Source organism: Lonchura striata, chromosome 1 (assembly GCF_050655825.1).
Source record: "Lonchura striata isolate lonStrDom1 chromosome 1, ASM5065582v1, whole genome shotgun sequence".
In the NCBI taxonomy this organism is placed as follows: domain Eukaryota; kingdom Metazoa; phylum Chordata; class Aves; order Passeriformes; family Estrildidae; genus Lonchura; species Lonchura striata.
Genome location: NC_140703.1, coordinates 69,681,854 through 69,709,434, shown reverse-complemented (window position 1 = coordinate 69,709,434; position 27,581 = coordinate 69,681,854). Strand labels below are relative to the sequence as shown.

Genomic DNA, 27,581 nt, shown 5'->3' with positions numbered 1-27,581 from the left:
ATCTAAAAACATACTGCATTACTGTTGTTCAAAGCTTTCTCTGAAATTCAGCTTACTAACATGCCCCTACAGCCCCTATGAGCAAAATGTGTGATAAGTAGTTATATACACATCACCTGTTTTCAAATGTCAAAAGTAAGAAAGAGTGGGATGTAGGAGACAGATCCTATGCTACAGTAAACAGGGAGAGGCTCCTTGAGAGAGATTTGGTTGAAGGAACTCCTGAAATGCTACAAAATATCCTGTGAAGGAGTCTCTGATACACTGTGGAAATTACCTAAAGAAATCAGTCTTCTGATTTAGTTACAGGAGTTGGATCCCTAAATAATGAATGTTCCCTGACTACTAGCATTTCCCTTTTCCTCTGTGTACATTTTCTACTTTCAACTGTATTATATTTACACTGCTAAAATTTAAAATTGCAGATATTCTTTCCAGCACATGTCTGCGTGATGCAAAGCATCATAGGAACTATTTTACTATTATACAAAAACCATCTTACAATGCTATACAATATTTCATTATACAGATCCTGATCATGCAATTATCATAGCATTACCCAGATATGCCTGGTGGATGCACAGCTCTTTGCACTAACTTCAACTCTGGTATTTACTAAACTCCTCAATCCTATAATAAAGACCTGGAATGCATTCATGGCTGGCACCAGCTTTTTTCTCCCCACTGTGAATCATGGACAAATCCTCAAGACAAATCAACATAGCTAAAAAAGCAGAGAAGGGAGAATAAGAATATTAGGAAGAATTAGGATATCAGGAAGAATTTACTCATATAAAGGGTGATTTGACATTGGAATGGGCTGCATAAACAATAATCAAAAGTCATATCAGGCACCGTGTAAAAAAGAAAATAGAATAGAACAACTGCTACTAGTGATGATCCAGTTCTTGCTCCAGATAATAGAAAATAAGTTCTTTCAAAGCCCAAAGTAAGAGAAAAATGCCTCCTGAAGCAAGCAAACAAAAATAAGGACACAGTCAGTCATAGATCAAAATCTGATCAAAATCTAACCAGGGAAAATATTGAATTAAATTGTTTTATTTCATGATACTAAATATCATCAATAGCAAAGAGTTAACTGCAAAATGCTGAAAAGGATGTATTTGATTCTGTATTACAGTACAGTTGTTAATAATTCAGAAACTGGGGCAACTATCATGGCAGAAGATCTGTAGTTATTTCAGTTACTCAAAATGAAGGAAAATTATTAATCTAACCAAAATTAGTAAGTGGACCCCAGAAACACTAAATCAAGTTTAAGTGATGATAGACAGATAACAGACATATTAAAATAAACCCATTAAAAAAACAGCCTGTGTTTTATGAGGTTTCATTTCAAATTAAAAACACAACTGTAAGGAACTTAGTACACTAACACTCAATGTGTTAGGCAAAGCGAGGGTAACAGTTACAAAATCTCCAAATAAATTAGTGTTAGTCACTAACTTTAGTCTCCCATAGATTTAATTTACTCACAGTCTTATGTTCACTTACAAGCACTGACACTTACCTGTTTAAAGATAACTTACATGAAAAACAAAAGACAAGGGCCACCAGATATAAAGTCCTTGCCCCATTTCAGGAGTTGTTTTAATTATCAATATCAATTAGACAAGTCATACAATCTTAAGATGGTTTGGTTTGGAGGGGACCTTGAAGATCATCTAGTTCCAACCCTCCCTGCCATGGGTAAGAACACCTTTCACTGGACCAGGTGCTCAAAGACCCATCCAGCCTGGCCTTGAACACCTCCAGGGATGGGGCATCCACAGCTTCTCTGGGAAACTTGTTCCAGCACCTCACCACATTCACAGTAAAGAATTACTTCCTAACGTCTAGTCTATCTCCTTTCATTTTGAAGCCATTAACCCTTGTCCTATCACTACATGCCAGTGTCAGGTGCAAGGGGGTGGTAGGATTGCATCTGTTTAATGGAAGTCAATCATTAGATCGGTTATCCTGTAATGGGAAAACACACCAGTTGCTTTGGCCTCAGGAAGGAATCAGGGCCCACTTCAGCAGTTTAGTGAAAAAATCGCTGCTCAACACACCACTACAATCAAAACAAAAATAACAAAACAGGCAGCTTAAACAATGCAAGACAATTAGAAGAAAACCAGTGTAATAGGATTATAAAAATCAGTGCCATGACTTTATCAGAAAAAAAATCCCATATGAGGTACAGGTTACTCTTTCTCCAAAAGGATACTAAAGATATAGACAGGGTTCAAGTGTGAACAGTACTAAACATAGAAAATATCTTATGAAGAGAAACTAGAAAGTTTCAAATCAAGAATCTTATGCATGCACATGTAAAGTAATTGCTCTAGAGAGGTCAGATAAGACATTTGTATGCTTGCTATCTTACAGCACAAGAAAAAATAAAAAGAAGTACTAAAAATGTGGAAATTTCAAAACTGAGTAGAAGAAATGTTTTTTCACATCATATATAATCCATTCATGTTATCATGGAAATTCTGTTCTTAATCTAAACACAATGTCCCTATCAATGACAGTATAAATTAAACCAGTTGCTACATAGAGAAATCAGGAAGCAACTTACTCATAGTTAACATCAACTGAAGCATTAGAAGGTATTTTCCAGTCAAACGGAAAACTGTATTATGGTTTAAGCAAATATGATAATGCCTCTGTAAAAACATAAATTAATAAAATGAATAGCAACTTGATTTCATTACTGAAATTTTATTCACAATCTCACAGTAACTCTTCCTACAGTTTGCATTAAATACTATTAATAGCTCATTAACAACAGTAGTTGTCTTTAGAATGTTTTGAAACAACTAAAGTTTGGACACAGGAAGCTTTTATGTGAGCAGTAAAGTCAAGTACATGAAAAATTAAAAATTGCATGATTATGAACATGTTTACTTCATCACTGCAGGTTCTATCTAAAATATATTTTTTCCTTATTTCCAATCACAGCCAGTTTCTTAGAAGCTTGTCTATTTTTCAAAGACCTGATATTGAATAGTGTTCCCTTTATCACTTTTTTAAAGGATTATTTTAACAAGGATTCTCATCACAAATCTTGCTAACAAGCACCCAAAAACTGAATACTTACCACTCACCCACAGACAAGCTAGCTAGAATTAGCTTAAGGACTTAGCATGCCATAACTATACTGCTTGGTAATCTTGCTAAGATCATCCTGGTTTAGTTTGAAATGCACATTGTCACTGCAGATACTGAGTCCCACACTGCCCTGTTGTATTAGCAATTACAAAAACATATATGACGTTATAACCTATATAAAACATAACATTATACTTTTTTATCAAAGAGCAGAGTCTTACTTTTATTAGGATAGGCAAAAATGAAAGAAAGCATAGGGATGTGGCTTCATATATTTTGGTTGATTTTTTCCATTGTATCTGGAAAGATAAAGAGAATATATTGTCGGGGAGGGGGGGGCTGGGGAGGTGGAACAGGAGAGGCTGCCAGCATTATCAGTGTAAGGCTGAGCTTAGTCAGAGGCTGGGTCAGGTAAACAGGGCAGAAGTAAAAGGCTGAAACATCACACAGTACAAGAGACAGTAAAAGTGAAGACTCATATGTCAATAATATAGAGAGCACAAAGAACCAGAAAGATTGCCTGGGAACTCTTTCTTGGATAGAGAGAATGCAGCTTGTACTAGGACCCAAGAAACTGAGAGATTTAAAGAACTACATGAACTTCATGTGGTGATACATAAGTGTAGGCTCTAGTTCTGGTAGAGCAGAGAATTTCAGTCCATGGGTAGCTGTGGGTCTGAGAAGACCTTCCAGCAATGACAGGAAAACTATCTGGAATAAAAGCAATGCAACAGGTTGCAGAAAGGCTGTATAAAATTTCTGACCCCAAAAGACAACATCATCTGTATTCTTAAAGCAGCTAACCATTCACCACCAGGATACTAAGAACATAAAAATTATTCTCCTTGAGTAACTTTGTTTTGCTGTTTCCATGGGCTGTGTATTTGAGTGCAAGAACTGTCACTTGGCACATTTACCTTTCAGTTGTATAGTTTCTACCTGTGATCATTTTAGTAACACATCCCATTAACAAAGACTGCCACTTTCTGAAATAAAAGTGACATTTTACTTTTCAAAGTCATTACATGCATGATAATATCTTCTGAATGTGCATAACTTGAAATATACCTCACTGGACATTTATCTGCAAAGTTACCCCATGCTTTTTTTCCCTTTTAAGTAGAAGGTGGGCAAGAGCAATAAACTAAACTCATGGGAGAAAATTTAGATGTTAAGGACACTTCTTTGCTCATTCCAACAGTACCAGAGCTATTTATTTGGTAATAAGAGTTTCTGGACTGAAACAGACATTTCTGAATTTGTTGAAGATTAATGCACAGTTTAAGAGAGCCATTACTTTGTGACAGGCACTACAGAAGCCAAGTGTCAGATAATATATCAACTTCTGCTCAAGTCTAATTCTAATTTAATAGTTAGAACCCTTATTCTTACGGCCTTGTTTCAAATATTATACTACAAAGACTTCAGCAGGATACATAGTAGCTGCTGTAAAAGTCTTGTAGTGCAAGTATCAGGTAGGCATTAAATTCGACGTATTTGAACATTAGCCAAAGCACGCTTCTGAAGGCGAACACGTGCCACAATGCCCTGCATAACCTCTGAAGGAAGAGCTGAGTTTCTGCTGTAAGTGAACAAAAGAGACCTGACGTGAGGCCAGCGCGGAGCGGGCGCGCTGCTCGGCGGGCAAAGGTCCCTCCAGCCTCCCCGGGGCCGCCCCAGCAAGCAGCGGAGGAGGGAGGCACGGCCGCGGCTCCTAACGCCGCCGAGCCCGGGCAGGAGCCTCCCGCCCCCCGGCCCCGCGGGCTGACGGCACCGAGGCGGTGCCCGGACCGTCCCCATGGAGAACTTGCTGGCCGCGCTGCCTCGAGGACAGCTCTCACGGGGAACACCCCGAGGCCACTCGGACATGCTCATGTGCAACACGGTCCGTGCGCCGGTAACCGGCAGCGCTGAGCACTGCCCCGGGTGAAACCACCTCCCCCCTCCCCCGAGAGAAAAGCACCGAAGGATTCCACGGGAAAGGAAGGGGATGGTACCACCAGCCCCGAACATCGATGCTCCTTCTATACTTGTAAAACCCCGATTTGTTCATCAAAACTCAGCCCCTGAGCTTTACTTGAGAGCTGCTCATCTTTACCATGCAGTACACGAACAGAAAAAATGCTCTGCAACAGGTGGGAAAGTGAGGGAGCAGGACTAAAACTGGAGCAGACACGAGCATGATTGCAGGATCTCTCCTGGCAAACAAAGGAAAGCTCTTGACAAGCCAAAGACTAGGAAGAGAGGAGACTGCCAAGAAGTCCAGCGAGGCAGCTTTTACACCTGTCGTTGTGGAATACACCAGCATGTCTGCTTTTTGGCTTGCTGTTTTACTATGGCCTATTAAAAGCAAATGCAGCTGAACAGGATTACCACTCTGCACCTTCACACTATTCTTTCAAACACATCAGCTGGCCAGAGCAGTTATTTCTGATGTATTTTCACTTTGCTACCTCCTTCTTCTTGCCTATATATCAACACCACCTAAAAATTAAACAGTAGACTTGTTATAACTTTATATGCTTTAATACCATTTTAGTGAGACATCCTTAAGTGACCTGAGATGACTTCATCTGAGGGTGCTAGAACTGCAAACAGGATCTAAACAGCTGCTTTTATTGCCTTCCAGTGTTTCCTGTGCAATTGTGATCAATGTTGTTAACAGTTGCACATAGTTTTCACTAACGTGCCTAGTCTTGCTGCCAAAGCTGACGGGACCGGACAGACAAACTCCCCACCAGTGAAATTAGAGTTAGCTGAGCAGTGACAACCTCCTCACAAAAACAAGCAGGGACACAGACAGAAAAAGTCACATCCAATGTACAGCCACGAGTAATGTTGAGTGAAAAATTTATATTGAAGAGTGGTCTTCCCATAAATTTATCTGTTCTTTCTGGCATAAACTCCTCTACTGCATACTATGCACGACAGAACAGGATCATTATTTAAAAGCCAAAATACCTGACCTGTGATATGTTTTATCTATCCTGTCACAGCAATCTGTCTTACTCCTATCAAAACCACAAAACAAAACCACAGAACAAAAATTCTGGAGACATACTTTCACTATATGAATCAATGAAGGCATAGATTTAACACCACTATATGGCACATGAAAAAAGCCCAAACATCCTAAAGATTCAAAACAATATCAAAAATGTTTTACTTCATATACTTTTCAAAGCCTTTCCTCTCACTGTTGTGAGTGCACATATCCCTATTACAGATATTAAAGAGCTTGCTCCTAGCAACATTCTGATGTGAAGCTTCTATAATGTGATAATTTCTGTGACTTCATCAATAGGTAAATCTGTTTCGTCTTTCACATTCTTATTAAACAATGAAAAATCAAATGTGTAAGAAAACCAAAATTCAAGGAGAGCTAAGGTAATCAGGTCCAACTTGTTCAATCTAACACTAGTTAGTGTTTTCACAATGTGGAGCATTAGATCTGGGCTATCAACTTCCAAGATAAAACAATCTCTGAATCTATCAAAATACTTTAAAAAATGCACAGGTGGCAATGCAAATCAGATACTTCTGTAGCCTCTCCATAGTCTGGAAATGAATACAATGAAACTGTACCACCTTGTTAAAAGACAAAAAACCCACACAACTAAAAATTACTATTTCTCAGTTCCAACTTGGGCTCACAAGACAGATGTAGCTTACAAACACAGCAAATCAACAGTTTGAAAAAGAGCAATCAGACATAGTAAACCACAGCTTTTTGAAAGAACATACATTGAGTAACTGCTAGCACACGTGGCCAAAGTGCACAAAACTTCCCAAGGATTCAAACGGATATGAGCATCTTTCACGTTTTAATGTGCAATGGCATCAGGTTGCACTGTGGGCTGCAATAGCAAGGGCATGCCTTGGGGCTGGTATGTTCATTTAACATATGAGTCATTCAGTGTGGAAACAACATAACAGAAATATCCACAAACCAATGAATTGTGAAAGAACTATAACATTTTCCCCCTCAGGCCTGCACCTACGAAAGTGTCACAAATGAAGTTAATATCACAGAAATTATTTAGCAAAAGAGGAATTAAGCAGAAAATGACAGTCAGCTCTTTTACAAGTCAATAACTTAACTGTTTATATTTGAAACCATACCAGTCAGTACAGTCATCCTCAAAAAGATCAACATAAAAAGACACTCCAGACTTGACTTTTATAACTAGTGCAACTACAGATACCTCTACAATACGGAAATTGCAAAGTAGGTTTTTCTTCACTGGTATCCTCCTTCAGAATCTGAGGGAATTTAAAACCAAGAACTTAACACCACACCCTTAGCCCCCTCTCCCTCTACCCCCTCCCCCCTCCCAAAAAAAAAAAAAAGTTGGTTTAAAATATAAATAAGATAAAATAATTAACCAAACACTTGACATGCAATGAACCCAAGTGAAAGATTAGCCTGTCAAGAAAAATAAAAAAAACAGAATAACAGCAGTCCAAAAAACACATTTATAAGTACATCAAAGCAGCTAAGTTTACATTCATATATCTATGCATATTTGTCCAAGAGCAGTTAAGGGAAACCTAGTATGCCCCTAAATTTAAGATGCTGATTTGTGTTTCATATTTTGGCACTGGAATGAGTACATAGTACTTTGAAGGCCAGATTTTATCTCCCTCCTACCTCAAAAGTAAAAATGAAAAACTGTATGTTACAGAAAGGGATATTAAGCAGTCACTTTTAGTCACCTTGCTTGCCAATCTAATTTCAAATAAGGAGACTGCTTACATTAATCTTTTTAGGTCTAACTTATACAGTTACATCAGACCTTTGGAGTGTGGCCACAGACCTCTCAGAGCTCACCTACCAGGCATTCTCTGTCCTTCCTCTTCCAGTGTCTTAGTGAGGATGCTCTGTTTCAATTAATGCTGCCCTAGGTACTTGTTATGATGTACATCTGTACCGTGCAATGGAGTCCAGAGCAGCTGTGTTCTGCCAGCCTGGCTGGTGCTCATCCCCACAAGAATACACCCCTGTTTCCCTGCTCTCACTGTGTGCCCATGGGAAGTATCTGTGTTGGCACAAGGATGTGTCTGAGCTCCTTATCCTTGCCTCTCAGCGGGGCTAAGGCCTCTGGCAGGCCCGCTGCTACCACTGAGACATGAACCACCACCCCTCTGACCAGCACAGACTATCCGATTAACGCCTAATCCGCTTGTCAATCGGCTCCCGAGCCACCGCTGCTTTCTGCAGAGCATGACAAAATTCGGAGTTCCTGAGGTGTGTCTAAACCCTGATTTCACTAGAAGTAGCACGCTCTGGAACAGCTATCTCAGCTATGAAACTGCTCATCAGAAGAATTTGCAGTGTCTGTGCTGCTCTTTACTACAGAGCATACACACATCCAATACCTCAAAATGCCAAGAAGCTTTAAGAACTGTCAGCTGCCCCCAGAACAGTTCCACTTCAATATAAACCACCAGTGGGATTCAAAGAGTAGGACAAAGATTTTTGCTTAGGGAATTACTGGCCTAAGTTATTTCAAATACTAAATTTAAAGGAATCTCTTGTACTACACAGCAATTACAGTAAAACTTTCATTGGTGTTTTTACTTGCACTTTCTAACTGTGTGCATTATTTAAATGGTGTGAAACTTCTAACAAAGCAGTACCAATCAGTAACTTAACATGCTGCCATATTTTTTAACCAATATGAGGATTAAAAGTTTCCAGCTATGATTATTTGTCAATAATTACGTAGTTTTTATCTCCTGCAAAGCTGGATGCAATGTCTGTTAGAACATTCTTATGTGTAGTGGTGAAATATGCAACAAGAGATTATACTCTGAGTGAAAAAAGCAGTTTTTTTTTTTTAAATGACAGTTCAAAAATATTCAGTTCTAAATATTCAGAGAAACAGGCTCACAAACAGTGAGCCATAAATGGCCACTTAACTCCCTCTCTAAAATAACTTACTTTTCTAAAAAGATGCTTTCACTATTTTTATATGCAAGAACTTGATGCTAAGTAAAGTTGTTGTACAATGCTTCAGAATTTAAAATGCTTCATGATATAGAGCAATCCTCCTACTTTTCACATTTTAGAAGAAAATTTCATTAGACAAATCCCTCAGAGAGAGACACAAACACATTTTACTGAGAACTATCACGTAGTGTTTAATAAATTACATGCAAATTCTTACCAGAATGCCACTGCTTTTGAAGATCCATTGTTATCCTCAAGATATCCATTCGTATTCATCATTAGTACCCTGCTTCTTTTGCACTCAAGCTTCGGAATGGATTTCTGACAAGCAACCCACACCTACCAAAATGGTTTTTAGAAAGTAAATTATATAGCTGTAAGACATGGAAAACAAACCAGCAATTTGCAAACCACTGCATGTACAATGCAAACACAGCAAATAGAAAATTCATTCTGAAATGTTCATCCTATTATGCTGGACACTAATATAACCACAGCTGTAACATTATACTTCTAAATCACTGGTTCACCTATAAAAAAACTGAAGAGCAAAATTCCTTTTTAGCCCATGGAATCTCATATATTTCATCTCATTAAGAGTGGTCATTTGCCTATGAATGATTTTTATAAAAGAATAAGATAAAGGAGAATTATTCTAAACTATACTTAAGGTCTTATAAGGACTTATGAAAATTGAGGCTCCATTTATGCTGGATAGAGCAAATACACAGAACAGTAAAAGGTCCCTGACCATATAAAAAAAGCCAAGTCTAAACAGGTAAGACAGCACAGGGGAAAAGTCCACACACAGCACAAACAGCAGGACTGCAGTAAACATAACAGTAGTTCTACTTTGCAGGTGGTTTTTGCTTGCAAACAACATAGAAGGAGGTACAGGGTAAGGAGAGCACATTGGGTGGGAGGAAGCATATGTAGTATGCAGAAATGAAGCAGAAGTGAAGAGGTAGAATGGACAGCTAGAGGTGGAAGAAACAGTCAGTAAGCACAGGACAGAGAACAACTAATTAAAGTTAGTGAATGTTCTCTGAACGGTCAAAGGTCCCTAGGCTTTTGACTCTTTCTGTTCCTGTTAGTCTCTGGTGAGTCCTTTCTTTACTGCTCCCAGGCTTAGAGCAGTATATTTAGAATTATTTTATACTTATTTTCAGTTCTTTTCCCCATCACAATCCCCTCCCCACATTTTAAGATGGGATCAAAGATCGCTCCCTCACTTGTAGCTTTAAAACAGAGATGATCTGAATCTACTCAACAATAACTGTATACAACAAGCACATGCAGATTAGCCCTATTTGCAAGTGATCCAAGTTCTTATATTCCAACTTCAACCTTCCTAACTCTTTCTTAGGTAACATATACTGGATAGTAGAAAAGTGTGGCTAGACACTGATCTATAAAAGAGCAATTGAAAGTTGATAAGAGTACGTAAAACATTGTACTCCATGCTGAATAACAGAGTTGTTAGGATTCAGGACAGGGATAGCTGCTCTATAGGCTCTGGTGCACACAGCCAGATGGAAATATTTTAACCTTCACAGTAAATGTACTTGTTGTAGGCATTAACTGAATAGATTAGGCTTATATCAGAACAGAAGATACATTTTCATTGTCAAAACACTTATTGTTTATATCTTTTAGAATAAATGGAGATAAGTCAGTGTAAAGAGCAAGTCTGTCTACAAAGGCAAATCAAGTCTGTGAAACTGAAGTGGTGTAATTTTTTATGAGGCTGTACGGATAAGGGCAAATAAACTAGATTGAAGTCACTTTCATCTGGTGCAAGATCTGCAATAGGAATAGTTTATACTGGCATAGCAACTGCAATATAATTAAAAACAATTCCTGGAATTGGGCCAGCACTCTTAGGTTGCTTCCTTCAATGTGGAAATAAGCTACCAACAGATAGAGTTTTATACTGATACAGCTCTATTCACACCGGGGAAAGATGGCTGATACTTTAATTATGCCAGTACAGATAAAGTAGAGAAATGTCTGATAGAAAAACCAAGTGTCTCAGATATAGTCCATTTACCTATTGCAAGATAGCAACAATATTCCTAGCACAGGCAACACTTTAGAGCATCAATTCTTAACTTAAAAATAATTCCTCCTGTGTCATTCCCAGAACATTACCAACCTTTGAAATGCTAATGGAATTACTAGACACAAACTAGACTTTGAATTTCTGCCAGATTGTCAAGAGTTCATCTGACAAAAGTTTTCTCTGTGCCATTCAGGTGTCACTATTCTCTTCATACCTCCTTTTCTTTTAAAACTAATTTTTAGCAACAATGTTGCACTAATTTTGAATCCTTGTAAAAACACTGGTAAAAGTAAACTGTGTGTTTTGGCTTGAAAAATACACATAAAAGCAATTCTTACTCCCCTGCCAGACTACAGCTTTGGAAATTACCTGTAACTTGCCAACGACAATAACAGGCAAGCAGCTATCCAGCAAAATTCCTTTAGTTCATCTGCAGAATAGTACTTCCACACTTACCTGCACTTTGCTTGGTTGTTTGAAAAGGTATCTGCCAACTCCAGCTGCACTGTTAAAAAAAAAACAAAACCGAAAACAAACAAAAAACCCCAACTTATTTGCTTCTAAAGGAATAAAATTTAGTTATTTATCCATGTGTTCTTTAACGGACAAAACAAATGAAAAAAAAAAAGTTCTAACTACTGCGTTGTCCCTGGGACACTAAGAATGGTAAGTCCCAGACAACTGAGTTGAGACACCAGCAGTACCTGATAAAACAAGAATGCATTTTCCTCTTTAAAGTGACTCCTTTACAACAGCTTCCAAAACAGACTCAAGAGAAATGCATTGTTTTTGTCTCCCTATCTCTGCCTCCCCTGAAAGCAAGACCTCTGCTCTTGGGAATCTTTGGATAAAGTGAAATATCTACAGTTGTAACTTACGTATCAAAGGTGAACTTTATCTGCCTCTCTAAGAATAAGAACAGCAGCAACTATAACCTAGCACATGTACTGACAGGTATATTAGTTATTAAAAAAAATAGTAAAATATTTAGTTTTAGTTGCATGAATGTTCTCATCTCAGGGATCAATATGTGTTAAAAAGTGAGGTGCTTAAAAGTAGGGGGTTTTTGTTTGCTAGTTGATGAACCTCAGTAAGACAAGTTGAAAATAAAACTTAATATTACAATTCTTGTATAGCACGCTATCATAAATTAATGAGAAGGGCATAGTTACACAGAAAATCTTGTTAAACACATATAATGTCTCTATTTTGAAAAATTATCTTATTGTAAATAGTTAACAGTCCACTTTAAAGACCTGCCAATAAATGTAGTCTATTATATACAGAAATTATAATTTCTCAGTACCCTGGAATTCTGTAAAAATTAATCTAAAATAGTTTTAACTTATAGAAAGCATCTTGAATTATGCAATACTTAAATCTACTCCTTAAAAATCAACTTCACTGCTCTTTTTGATGGTATTCCATAACATACACAATTACCCTTCCACAGCATTATAATGAAGTTATTCTTCAAAGCACCAGACAGGCTCCGTCACCTCTTCTTGGTGAGCATGTCAGGAATGAGATATCCTCTCCTGGAAGACCCTGAAACTCCCATAGCTGTATTGCACATAAGGCAACAGACTCCTCCTTCAAGAACATAACCAACCAGATCAATATAACAACAATAAAAGAGTGGGATCCAAGAGGAGAGCATTTAAGCTAGATGTTCATGACCAGGATAACAAATTTCTGTATCTCCTCTCAAAAAGTATCATGATGTTGGGACCCAAAATCAGTGCAGCACATTGGGTGGTATCCAGTCCTGTCATTGTTGCTAAACCCTAAGGTAAGCTCCACATCAGCTCCCACATGAGCCCTCTCAGACATCCTTGGAACACAAGTCACAAGAACAAGTTAAGATCCATCCTTCTGAGTGGGCAGGAAGCTGTGTTCCAAAGAACAGTGGAACAAAGATATTCTATAAAACTAATATATCAATGGGTTACCCACAGAGAGAGGTACATGCACGGCTTATGTATTGCTCAGATACTTCTATTTTAGAGTGCTAATGGCACAAACTTACCTACAGTGATATGAACTGTCTCTTAAAATACGTCGCTTCTCTAAGATTGAATGTGCTGTGTGCTACATGATTTTTTTTAGTTATAAAGAAACTTTAGTAACTGTTGCTCAGATTTTGTATAAGTTTACGAATTCAAGAGGTACAGGAATTTGCCCCAGTCGTTTAGTATATCCTGTGGCAAGAATTACATGGATTACTCATTTCAACAGGGGAAAAACCCCCAAACCTTGTATTCTTCACCACTTAGGAACACACAACTTATTACAAACATGCGATACTCCTTCTATGCACTTAAATGAATTAGAAAGCTACTATAAGGCCACTTGTATTTTAATAGATTTAACCAATTGCTTGGCAGGAATAGTTGCTTATTTTCTTAAAGCAGATGATCTATGTCAGATGCAGCTGTTTCTCTCACATTCTATATTGCCTATAGAACTGAACATAGAAAATCCTAAATACGTCTCATTGATGTTAACAGTCCATTGAAGTTAAATATCTTAAAAGGTAATACAAGTATTTCTTTGATTTGTTGTAATCTTTTATCTTAAAATACTCTCTATTTTTATTCTTGATCTTAAAATACTGATCCTTTTATATTATTTTCCTGGTTTTGAAGGTGGCAAGGAAGCAAGTCTATAGTTGAAATTGGATAAGTCTTAAAAACAAATACCCAAATCTGTCATGTTTTCTCTTTGAAACACTATGACAGAAGAAAAACTTTTTGTTTTTTAACAAGGAAAACTTACTGCTTTTTTTAACAATTACAGAACTATTTTCCACTTTTCCCTCCCCATTCCCCCCAGAAAGCAGAGTAACAGAGGACCCTGGATTATGAACTAGGACAAGCTACCAGAGATGGCCATAGCAGCTCCTGTTGCCATTGTACACCATTCCTCTCCAAGTTTCCTGCCCTCATTAAAGAGGCCGCAGCACTGCTCTACTTTCCAAGAGCAGAAATAAAGTATAACAGCATCAGTTTTGGGTGATGTTAAGGCTGTCTGTTACAAACTGTGCTGAGCTGTCACAACACAGAGTTACCCTGTCTTTGAAGAAAGTGGGGACTAGCTGAAGCAGGAAATAAACCAAGTTAATCCTATGATCTGAACAGAGCCCCTATCACTTCCTCTAATATGGAAACTGTTAGGTCTAAATTATACATTCAATATCAAAAGACATTGCTGCAAAATTAAAATCACAGTAATTGGACCAACTACACACAGGTTCACATTGGAAAATTGGATTAGAACTAGATATTCATGTTCTGTGTCAGTATAGAAATCCTCTTTAGGAACAGTACTGCTGAAATGTTAGATAATTATATAAGGCTCAAACTGCAACTAACAAATACTCTCACAAATATAGATATGTCTACTTTAAATGAAATGTTAAATGGGAAATATTTATAGTTTAAGTTGCACACTTTGCTACTTAATTATCATAATTTTGAAAAGAAGACACCTTTAATTTCCTCCTCCAAAGAAGTTATTTACCTGATCTGTAGCTTGGGAGTCCCCAGTAGTCACTTCTGAGATTGCCATCCCACTGAATGTCAAGGACCTAGCATTTGAAGTATGGTATTTCAACATCACTTAATGACAACTTAACTTTGACTCACCAAAGATAAACCAACCTTCATTCCCACTCAGGTCAGCTCATTGATTTCACAGAAAACACATTTAGAAAGCAGAGCTGAATGCTTTCAGAAATTCCACCCATGAGATAAAATGGGGGAAAAAAACCCCAGCCAGCAAAAAGGAACTGATATAAAATGTTTGAGACTTCTTGATGCATGACGAATCAAGTATTTTTGTATATTTCTGTGCAAAGTAACAAATAACCAAAATTATTGTTAACTGCTTACTGAAATGATATAATCTCAATACCTTACCTTCTTACTCTTCAGATACAGGACTCTGTTCTTTGACAAAAACCCAATTTTATCCTTGTACCAGAGGTTGTGTTAGGAAAACAACACTTCTGCTGAAAAAGTCTGGAAAAAAAAATACACTTGCTGCTCTTAATATCCATATTATGGACACCATAAGCATTGTTATGAATAATACAGAACTTGGGTTTTGTTTTACTCTTGTCCTACTTTGGATTCAATGGAACTGTGTTCCATGAAAGTCTGATTTAATGTACAGCTAGAATAGATTCTCACCAACAGGACCTAATAAGCTTAAGAATAAATATTGTTCTTTAATTACATTAAAAATAAATTTGGATACACCAAATACCTCAGTTTTTATAATTCTGTATCATTAAAAAAAACCCAAAACTTAAAATTCTATCTAGTGAACACTATTCACAGCATTCATACTGCAAAATAGGACCAGATAATTCTGGTTTGTGATGACTTTATTGACATGCATTTCAATTTTTAGAAGTACACTGAAGCAACTGCCTCCTTTTCACTACTGCTGTTCCTGTTCGGAGTACACTAACAGTTCAAAAGTTATTTTAAACTAGTTTCTGACTTCTAATTATCGATTACATTTATAAAGCATTTCTTTAAAACAACACCTTCATGCTTCCTACAAGAATGAGAGGACTAAACTAAAAGCTTACACTCAAAAAAACTGATGTTCTTTCTATGTCGCTGAAGTTCTCAGCATCAGTTCTCTACCAGGAAGGCACTGACATGAAGTCAAATGTGCACAAAAACATGCAGAAAGGAGCCTCTGTTTCCAGACCCCAAAGATACCACAGTAATATACCTGGCAAATTTGAAAACCACTTAATTCTGCAGGATTTTCTGCATGACAAATGATATTGTTAAGGCTTCTCAGATCGTATATGCATCTAGAAAGATGCAAGTGATCCTGTAATTTAACTAATAATTTGTCTAACAAAGTAGACAGATATCATTAAAAGATTCTTGATTTGTGCACCACTGAAAAGGCTAACTAATTGTGCTCTACCTGATAAGAAGTATTTAGCTGTTGGATTTTTTTTTCAATAAATTATCATTTATTTGGCTGCTGGTTGGAACATCAAACCCATTGGTAGTTAGAGAATCCCCACACTTTGCAATGAGAACACAAGAAATTCAAGTGCCTGTTTAAATGTTCACATTAATTTACTGCTAATAGTTCTTATTGAATGTACGTTGCATATCACTCCCATACAGAATATTACTATAAACCAATTTGTGCTGTGAAGTCATGATTAAGTTATAAAAATAATTGGATATCTTGAAAAAAATAAACACTACATACAGAAACCATTAGTGTTACAATTACAAGATTTAATAACACACTTTAAAAGATTAAATTTAAATTATTTTTTTAAAATTCCAATGCTGAATATTTTTAAGTAGAAAATTTTACAATTGTGAAAACCTAACTGTTCTCCCTTTTTGCTGCCTCTGAATGACTTGAGACTTACTAACGTTTTGATCCAAACTCAGGCTTAGCAAAACACTGAATTTATATAATAAACACATACAACAAGTCTGAAAAAGCATGCAGCAAAAGGGAATTGTGTCATTAAGACCATAACCTCCATTGACAGCTACTCCAGAGATAATAAATGGTGCTAGAATTATTTTCCAGACTATTTCCCTCCACTCATCTCATAAGTATGTCTGCTCCTACATGTGCCTTTTAATTTCAACATACTTCATGTATCAAATGACCAACACAAAGGCTCTGACAGGATACAGCACATATGCTGATGTAAATGAAATGCCAGCATATCAAACCCAAGTAAGTATATTTTAAAAAAAACTTACCTGTACTTGAAAAAGCACCCTTGTGCTGCATCAGTGCTAATTCCCAAATGAAGACTCTTCCTTGCAAATGAGTGAGCTTTCTTCAGATCATTATTCTGTGGCACAGGCTCCTCCAAATGGCAGAATGAATGTATTGCCATTATTGAAAATTTACAGATCATCTGAAGTAATTGAACTGAAAGCAAGAAATACAGCAACTTTATTTTGTGTAAAGTTACTGAAAACACTTTATCTGCTTTTCAAGAACTTGTTACTTAACAATAGCATTTAAAACACAAAGGATATGTATATGCAGTGATTGATAAAGTATAAATGAATTCATTAAACCATATAGACAGTTAATCTAAGCAGAGATGCCCAGATACGGAACTTCCATTCAATGCTACTGCAGAGCACCTTTAATACAGTTTAGGGATGTTTCTTATACATTATATATTTCTTCTCTTCAAAGAGGCTTTCACTTGGATATCTATAATGATACACGTAGTTTTGAAGAACATTTGCTTGTAATATAGAATTATCTTCAAGTAGTTCAAGTTACTCCCTTCAGCATGAAATATTTTGTAGCTAAGAACACCAAATATCATCTACCATCATCATGCTAATACAGACAGCTTTAGAAGACTGTCTTCAAGTTTCTCACAACTTTCTCTGATTTTACAGAATGTATTCAGTATTTTACTTTGGATGCTTACTTGAGGGCAAGATGAGTCACAGATTCTAGAGGCATAATCTGATGAGCATCTATTCTGGTAAAATGCCAGTTCAAAGAGAGAGGACCATCCTATGGCTTGTCCTGATCCTTAGGTCACAATCCCAATCTCCTCATGGAGCCACCCACTAGACTAGAGTGAGGAACTAGCTTGGGTTAGAAATTGCTGCTTGCCACAGACCCCTGTCCAAGTCAGGATCAATTTTCTGATTCCAGTCACTGCATGATGGCACAAATCGCTGTGCTAATACAACAGGAGGGAAAGTGAGGGGACAAGATGACACAGCTAATTGCAGCTACAAATGTCAGTACTTAAGAAACTGCTGTTGCCACCTGAGTGCAAATTACAAGGTAAATCACAGCTCTGCCACTGAAAGCAGCATAGGATACTACCGGAGTGCTTTAGTTTTCAGTTCCACCTCTGCATCACTGGTCATCACTCCCACAATGGCATCAAAAATGACGATTCACAAAGCCTCACCAAATCGCATGGGGTACAATTTCCTGCCAAAGGCCATACACTGCAAGTTTAAGGTGGGATGAACTAAACAGGGTGTGTGAGTGTATCAGTATAGAGGTCCATCCCTCTCTTGTCTACTAACAACACAAGCAACTTAGTAATTGTTTAGACTGCTAAACACAGAAGAGATTAATGCAGTTAAACATGTCTGCTTAGGTTAGGACTGGCCTTTTCCAACTTTCAAATCCACTACCTGATTTCAAACTTTATCAAAAAGGAAAACTGAAAAGTCATTTACAGTTTAATAAGAATTCAGGGATTTCAGAAGTCCAAGTACTGGGCAGACAGATATAGAAGACCAACCCACAAACAGACCAAACTGAAGTACAGACTGCAGCCTATGCCCATGTTATTATGGGAAAAAAAAACACACAGGCAACAGACACATGACAAGTACCCCAGCTGCAGCTGGTATTTTTCATTACCTCTAAGATACAACTGCATAGAAAGCTGTTGTATCTTGTTCTCACAGAACTACTAGACTATCCATGCAGAATTCAAAGCTACTTAAGTAGCATTAAAATAAGAGTCCTTGGTCTGCAAATTCCAGTTCTGCTCTTTGTGTTCAGTTTAGAAGTACAGTACGTACAGCACTTGACAGCTTCCGGTCTTCTGGCACAGCATTTCATCCTAACGAGATGCATTCTTCTTAGCAGATCAGCCACTTCATCCTTTAGAACCACTAAAGGAATGAATAGCATGGAGTCCTGCCGACTTACGAGTCTTTAGCACTTCATTCCAGCATTCAGTCTTTTGCCACTCTAATCCCATAATCAGATAACATTCAATCAACATTATTTGAAAATAATAAAATGCCCACAACATCCTTGTTGTGAAGAGCAGCATAAAGAAATAACTCCACTCCTTCTTAGCACCTCTTATTCCTTTTAATTACTTTCTATACTCCCTAAAAGCCCAAGAGACCTGCCAGGTCCTTAACACATAGTTGTGATGTTACCATACTCCTTGTATTTTTAAATAAAAGCATGCAACCAAGTGTTTTTTTTAAATACACGGCTACCAATACGATATGAAAACAACTATAGCCTGTTACTGAGATTAATTCACCTATTGGGAGGCTTAAAAATGTTACATAAAAACATTTCAAATTGCATGCAAGTGAAAGTGATTGGCCTTTTACAGGCAGCAGTTTAGAGATTTCCTCTCTTATCACCAAATTCATGCTCAAAGTAATTAACAATACTAAATGAGAACAGTTATAGAAGTATCAATGGGTACAAAGTTTATGCAGACACAGAAGAAAATCCATATGATTCCCTGCACATGAGAAGGATTATTGTTTATTAAATTCAACCAGCTGTGTCTCAATAGATACATCTTAATAAATATGTAGATAGATGTATTCAGATTTTACATAGTATATTCTAAAGAGGGCGGGTGATAGTGGGTTTGGGATTTTTTTTTTTTTTAATATAAGAATGCTCTTTCACATTCTGAGTCTTTGCTTTGGAAAGCTTTTAGGGCCTCAAACCTTTCTTAGGCAGCTAACCTGCACTGATACCTTTGTTACCATAGTCTCAGTACTAGTGGTACCTGAATTAGGCAGAGTAAGTTTAAATCCATTCACACACCTCAATTGCACTTAAAACATCAAATTTTCAGGCATTCTACTCTGAACTAATTCTAGAACAAGTCAACTGATGCTAGGAAAGAATTGTTACACAAGGAATTAAATCTGACATAAAACTGTATACAAAGAATTTGAAGCAATACAGAGAAAAGTCATGGGTGTATTCCTCTTACTGTTTTAAATCTTAAACTTGGATCACATTTGCAACTCCATGCTACAACAAGATGCAATTAGATAAAATAATGGCAGGGACATACTAGAGTTCAGCTTATTGAACTAATGATTTTTTTTAATAAAGGAAGTTACCTATTTGCATAATACAAGTGTGAAAATCAAAAAATCATTCTAGTGGGAGCAGGCCTCAGAGGTCATCTAGTTCAATCTCTGCTCAAAGCAGCATTAATATGTGAATACTCATTAATGACACAAGTTGTACTCTCAACCTTGCAGACCACTAATCGCATGTAATCCTTAATCAAATGCACTCAACTGCCTTTGATAGGATTACTTAGCTGCAGAAGGGTTTGTAGGACCAGTCACTTGCCACACATTATTCCTAAGCATGGAACATTACAGCACTTCCAGCTGTACTCAGAACCAGTACCACACTTGCATTTTACTTCAAATGTCTTCTAACCAGGTACTGTTATGAGAGCAGCTTTCCAAGGGGACCTGATGTACCAGGGTAGATTCTGATGGATGGCAAAAGGATGGAGTGAAGTAGGGGTGATGAACCCCTAAGCACAGGGTTGGGTCATGGTTTCAGGTGGTTCACAGGCTGATGAATGTAGGATAGAGGTCCTGCTCTGAGAGATACCTAGAAACCTAAAAACTACAAAGAGAAAAAATATAGAGAGAATATAAAGATAAATTAACATCACTGGCACCAACAATCCTTTAGATATCAAGGTCAGTGACCAAACTTCAGCAGAGAAAGTTTGGGAACCTCTGCTTTAGTACTGCCATTTTGTTTTGTTCCTCCAGTTTTGCTCTGATAAGGACCTCCATTTTGGATTCGTGTGTAACTTTACACCTTTATTTCATGCAAGAAATATGGTACAACATTGCTAATTACAAAAAAAAAAAAAAAAAAACAAACCAAAAAAATCAACAAAAAAACCCCAAACACCCAAAAACACCCTCACTGAAATAATAATAGAAAAAGTTAAAATGTTTTATAAAAACATGGTTACCCAAGCTGGATTACAAAATAAATTTGCCTTATATTAGTTCAGTAATATCCTCTGTTCTGAAGCATGAAATAGTGTGACAGTTTATCTATGCTGTGTGACAATACATGAACTCTGCCAAACAATAAATAAAGTTCATCTTCTAAATTATTAATTTGAACATTTAATACCTGAATATTTAATATTTGAAGTAACTTCAAATATTGATACTGTGAACACTACTGTAAACAATATAGGCACTACTTAAGTGGTAACAGTAGCAACAATAAATAAATAGCAGTAAAAGTTAAAAAAAAAGAACTTTACTTTAGCAGCTTTGATAACTTTGGTCTTAGGACCATTCAAAGGTCATTTAAAAACACTGGGTTCTGGGGTAATTTTAAATACACAGAAAAGCATTTAAATTCTACAGTTCCAGACATTATTTACATGCCTTCCCCAAGCATTCATTAGCAGCCACTGCTGTTTGCTAGGTGGCATAGAGGGCCTGTCCCTATTTGACCTCATTCGCTTAAACTATAGGCTACTCCAACAATTTTCTCCTACATATCCACAAAAAGAGATTTTCTCAACAGTGTTTAAGTGTCAGAAGTTAGGTCACATCATGGTGCAAACACATCAACCACAAAGTCATGAAAGAAAGGGACATGGTTCAAACATGCAGGTAGGAAGCAGGAAGAGACAACAATCCAGCCAGCAATTCTACAGCTGAAACCAAGAGGTCAGTCAGATCTCAAACTGACAGAGCATCTTCACCAGCAAATTTCTACCTTAGATAGCTTGTGTAGCTTAGATATACTTGTGTTAAGAACCTTCAATATTTTTTCTGATTAAGAAGGGTGAGCAATTGAGTCTACCAAATATTTAAGTTTCCTTTTAACAATAAACTCTATTGCTTTAGAAAGAAAAAAATTACTTTAGAATAGTTGTTTGCAATAAAACTAACTGCATTTCCATGTTTGTAACCCTTCTTAGAAGTGTGGTGTTTGGCACTCTAGATGAGAAAGGAAGGTCATCACCTGACTACCAAGCAACAAGTCCCTGCCCTGGCACCCTGAGAGAAGAGAGAAAAAAAATCGCAAGGAGATGCTCCATGGTATTTTGCCAACACAGGCATAGCCACACCTTGCTAGGTGCTGCTGCCATGTAAAAAGCAGATGAGTGGTTTTGAGTTTTGGTCAAGGTGCAGAATGACTTTACTGAAGAGTTTAACTAGGAAAAAAAGCAACCAAAAGGAAAAAAAAAAAAGAGACAGAATTGTGTCAATTATACCATATTTTGTACAGAGAATGACACCTTGAAACTTCTGCATTAGCACACCACAGATTATATAAAAATGACCAGTGTGGCTAGTTAATAACCTTTCTGATCTACGGAAAAAGCACTTTCAGGCTGAAAAGGACAACCACAGACATTCCCTTCTGTTCTAAAGGCAAAGGTAGAAATCCTGCTTTATACAGAGCAAGTCCTGAACACTACCACAGCTTTGGAACATATCTCTAATTTTAACATACAAAGAAAGGTTGAGAGATCGACAGGGAAGAAGACATACACTTAGATGCACTTAACAGGCCACTGGTTTGCAATACTTGAGAAGGAGAGAGGTACTAAATTTACATCAGCAAACCAGAACTCAGCAATATTTTATTTCAGCTATAAGTTGAACGATTGATATTTTAGGCTAGAGGGGAAAAAAGATAATCATTTTTTGTTACCACCATGATCCCACTCATCCACTCCCTACACTCCTTGTCAACCCAGGGTCCAGGAATTACAGAAAAAAATGGTCTAAAAACAGTTTAGAGATTTTAAAAAATAATTTATTTAGAAAAGGGTAGTGGTCTCTAGGCCCAAAATGTCTCCTATTTGAGGGTGAAGAACTACATGCATTCTCACAGCAACTAGCGTAACAAAATCATGTGGTGATTCAGCACCAGAAGCAAAAACTGTCACATAAAAATATTGGGGTCCTACACCTTAATAAAGACAAATTATTTTCTTTCATTAGCCCTATCTAAGGAATTACTTCATATACAAATAAATTTTTTTTACATTAAAAAAACCAAATAAAACTATGACAGGATAATTCAGAAATAGGAAAGATTTTGCAAGGTCTTTAAGCTCACACAGAATTAGTCCTACCAACTTTAACAAACTCTTTAGACTCAAGCAACTCTGAAAAATCAGGGCAGTATGCAATACACTGGCAAATCCAGAAAGAGGAGATAGGACAGGCATTTTAAACTCAGAATAAGCATCAGTCTTTCTTTGCATTTACACAGCACTCACTCGAAAGATGCCAGAAGCTGGAGCCTCGGTTCACACACAGTGTAAAGTGGCTGTAACAATACCAGCGTCCTTACACAGGACTTTTAATCAAATGGGATTGCAGACAGCAAAAACCTCCAAGACAAAGTAAGAAGAGAATCACAAGATAATGGTGATAAAATGTAGCTCAAGTGCTTCAAGTACCAGAGGGGAAAGTCTCTAATGGACAGGTAATGCTACGTCAACATAAGTTTAAATAGTAAGTAAGAATGGATTATCTGTCACTTTTAAATTTCACCTTTCTTCCTTTGTCAGTACCAACTGACATCTTACAAACTTAGAATCAGTCTCCTTGAAAAGATTCTTCCTTCTGAAAGTACCAGAATACATGAAAAATATCTTCAAACACATTATGGAGTGTAAAAAGAACTGGCCAATTTCTTGGACAGTGAGTGTATTACTTAATATTCTTTGCTCTGCTAACATAGGAACTGGGTTCTGCAGCTAAGATACTTAGAATTTTATTTTTCCAAGATTCACAAGGGTTCAACTTTAATATATTTGCTTACCACTTCTTTTTTCAAAGAAGGCTTTAAAGTTACTTTGAAAACAAAGAAACAACTTAGATTCTTTCTGGAAGTGTCATTATATCAATTATTGCTTACTTGCATGGATATAATTTAGTATTCCTTTCCCTTTTATAAACACACACAAAAGAGTAATAGCACCTTTTACACCATCCCAATTTTCCTAAACTCCTGTACAACACTGTCTTTAGCAACTACTGCTGGAAATCACTATTTTCAAAATGAATGAAATCTTACTGATAATATATCTTGGAATTCTGCTATAAATCAATCAGTTAAACCTAAAAACATCTTAGAAATTCCAGACTTCCATACAGAGGAAGAGAAAAACAGTATAAAGGCCAAACAAAAAGGAGAGGCAAATATAACCTGCCTTAAAAGAGAAATTAATGTATGAAACCAGAAACCAGCAAATCACATCTGGGCAAGTGTAAACTATTTGTTAATTTAATTTCAAAACACCTGGTTTGCTGTAACCCTTCTTACTTTGAAAGTCTTTTAACCAATGCAACTCCAAACTTTCACAGTTTTTCAAGTCCTTAACATCAAGTTAGCCAATATCTTTGCAACTACAAAGACATTAATTTTGTTTGACTGTTGTCATATTACCTCATGCTGAGTCTTATCCAAATTCTTCCATCAACATTAAGTTGTATTTTCTATTTTTTGCTGATTTTCACAAGAGTAGCAATAGAACACCACAGAAACATAACCTAATTACTGGAAGATTCCTAAGGACACAAATGCACAACATAACTACTATGATCATATCAGATAGCACTCAGCTTTCCATGGGTTTCAGAAAAAACATTTCATCACTGGTATCTTCCCACTATAAATATTCCAGAAAATAATTCATTTCTGAAAATACAGAAATACTAAGTTAACTTTTAGCTATTGTTCCCTACTGGAATGGGGTCAGAAGCCTATGGGCTGTAGGAAATGGAGGTAAAATCACTTTAAGAATAGTATGAAAATTAAGAAATTATTTTGAAGGCCAGCTGCAATTCCCAAATGGAAATCTTTGCAGTGATTTCTGAGAGCAGTACATCAGGTGCAAAGTGTTCAGCTTCTCTCTTTCTACACAGCAAAAAACACACTCCTGCTAAAGATGACAAAATAAGAGGCACTCTCATAAGACCCAAGAAGAAAAAAAGAAATCTACCTTTACCTCAGAGCAATACATAGATTTCTCCTGTTCTGTGAAGGCTACAGGCACCATAGTAGGGAAAAAATGCAGTGCTTCTTCTTCTTTTTTCCCCTGTACTTTTGAAAATGAGTCATAAAAATGTAAGAGGTTTTTACTGCAGAAAAAATAAAGGGTTTAAACAGGCAGTAGTTGACAAAAAAAAACTTGGCCTCTTATTTTAGAATCTCTCTCTTCTTAGAAAAGATCTTTCTCCCTTTGGTTAAAATACTGCAATGCAATAGCAAAAGGATACTATGTGTATATATCACAATCAGTAATGCTACTAATTTGTGGGCTTAAAAATAGTTGAGGAATGCAAGAAAGTTTACAATCAGAGTCACCTGGACTTCATATACAAAAAAAAAAAAAATTGAGACAATGGCTTTCTTGTGGTGTGTACTTGAAAAACAGAACATAATTAATATATTTAAGCAATTAAACAGAGAAAAAGAGGTACATACATAATTAGTTACTGTATTATTCTTACATTAAAATTCAAACTTGAAAAGTGCCATTTTGAAAATGGTCTTATGTTAGGTTTTGGAAAGAGGAGGAAAGTCGAGCAGAAGTAAAATCCCAAAAACAAAACCTTCCGAGCAAACATTTTCAGCTGGTACCTCCCACTCCATTCTCAGTTTCTCAGAGACCATCATGCAGCAACAACATGGTTAGAACTGAGCAGCCAACGGGTGTGTAATTTGCATGTGAAAATATTTTTAGAAGACACACATGAATAGCATATGCTCTCAGCCCAAGTACAATTTTCTAAATAAACACCCTGAATATTTTTTCCCTAACATTCTTAACTATGTTTCAGATAATGGTTTCTTGTACAGATTTGTTACTCTTTGAAAGCTCCATATATATATATATACGTACATATACATAGATACATATATATATACACACACACACACATATATATATATATATATATCAAGCCTTAACACTCATGTCGTGAGTTCATCTTGGGGTTTGGAGGGAGTCTCTGAGTCTTCACCGTGCCCATGTAGTCACAAAGTTGGCAAACAATGCTTGAACAGAGTGCAACAAGAGGATGATTCCCTGATTCAGGAAGTTAAACCAGACATGGATGTTCATTCACTTGCCTGAACCAAAGGATCTTCAAAAATTCTATCTTAAAACCCTCCTAATTCTATGTTACGAAAAAAGTTTCAAAAGGCAGATAGAAATTGATAAAACAAGAAATAAGCCATGTGCTCATGCACTCTTAGTTAAATTGAAACCAAATCTAGCCAAATTGACACAACATGCAAGACAAAACTCCATTTGAGCAAACAACAGTTTAACTAGACCTCAAAGTCATTACCAGTCCACATCTGGAACACTCACATAAATTCCTAGTGACTGCAGAGTCAGCGTCATGTAATAATTCTGCTTTGTTTGGGACAAATTAAGTTCAAGTTCTATGAAAAATGTCTGTTTCTTTTCTTTGCCAGAACAAAAATTCTGTTCCTCAAGCATATGGAAAAACTCAGGTTCTGGCTTCTGTCTGTGGCATGGGCTTGCCTTTAATCAGCTTGAATGTCAGGGAGGAAAAAAGATAAAGGATACCAGTAAATCCTATTGCGGTACTCAGGGGTACATAAAAAACACCTGAAGTCATGGAATACTTTGAGTTGGAAGGGACCTTTAAAGCTCATCTAGTCCAACTTCATGCAATGAGCATGGACATCTACAAGACCACGTTGCTCAGAGCCCAGCCAAAATGACCTTGAATGTTTCCACGAAATGAGACACCTACCACCCCTCTAACAACCTGATAGTTTTTCACCACCCTCATTGTAAAGTATTTCTTCCTAGACCCTGCTAAAATGTCTGTCCTGAAATATAAGTTAATTTACCAAAAAAGTTGGGGGTGGGAGGGAGGAGACAAAGGAGAGAATGGAGGCATTAGGCAGCTTAAAAAGTCTTAACAGTGTTGAGTCATGAATTCTAACTTATCGGAGAACTGGGATCTAGTACTAGAGCTTTTCCAAAATCAGCCCATGCTAACAAGGAGGGAAAACATCTATCTAATCCTTCCAGAGCATAAACACATACACGTAAACACCTTTTAACCACATTATCTCTTAGGCTGCACACACTTAAAACAGAGGTTTGTGGAAGGACAAAACAAAACGGCAGACTCTGGTCACCCCTGGGAAAAGGTAAAACTTACACTACAATCAAAGCACTAATGAAGCAAACCCCAACATCAACCAAAAAAATCAGTGCTCGTGACATAATTCTTTGCAGATTTCATTGCAGTATTTCTCCAATCGGGCATAAAACTTCCTCTAATAGAACAAAATACTCTCAAACATTAATTCAACCTTGCTGCACAAATTAAAGGAATAACTACAGCAAGAAATTAATTACAGATGTTACGACGGACCCGTTATAGTAACACATCAACTCACAATGCAAAATCATACAGCGCTAAGTGCTTTTTAAAAACGCAACCAGGAGTAGCGTGTCAGGAAAGCAGAGGCAGGCATTAGGAGAGAAGGTATTTTCCGTGCTATCACTGGAACAATCTCCTGACTCACTCCCTCCTGCCGCCCCGGGGAGCAGGAGGCTGGGGCCGCACTGACAGCTTTCCTGACGCAAGAGAAGCGGAGCAC

The 27,581-nt window shown here is 37.0% G+C and overlaps 1 long non-coding RNA gene across 10 annotated transcripts in view; it reads right to left on the bottom strand.

Annotated features, from left to right (window-relative positions):
- The window catches only part of LOC110476747 (uncharacterized), a 32,635-nt gene that overhangs the window by 4,462 nt on the left and 592 nt on the right, over positions 1 to 27,581 (bottom strand). Inside the window, exons 1-7 of one of the 10 annotated variants that reach the window (XR_014955417.1) lie at positions 16,898 to 27,579; positions 15,053 to 15,154; positions 14,655 to 14,721; positions 11,589 to 11,637; positions 9,288 to 9,409; positions 3,339 to 3,416; positions 2,585 to 2,672 (exon numbers count right to left, since the gene is read on the bottom strand). This is a non-coding gene — a long non-coding RNA (uncharacterized LOC110476747). The other 9 variants (XR_014955446.1, XR_014955435.1, XR_014955453.1 and 6 more) reach the window with 9 other exon arrangements.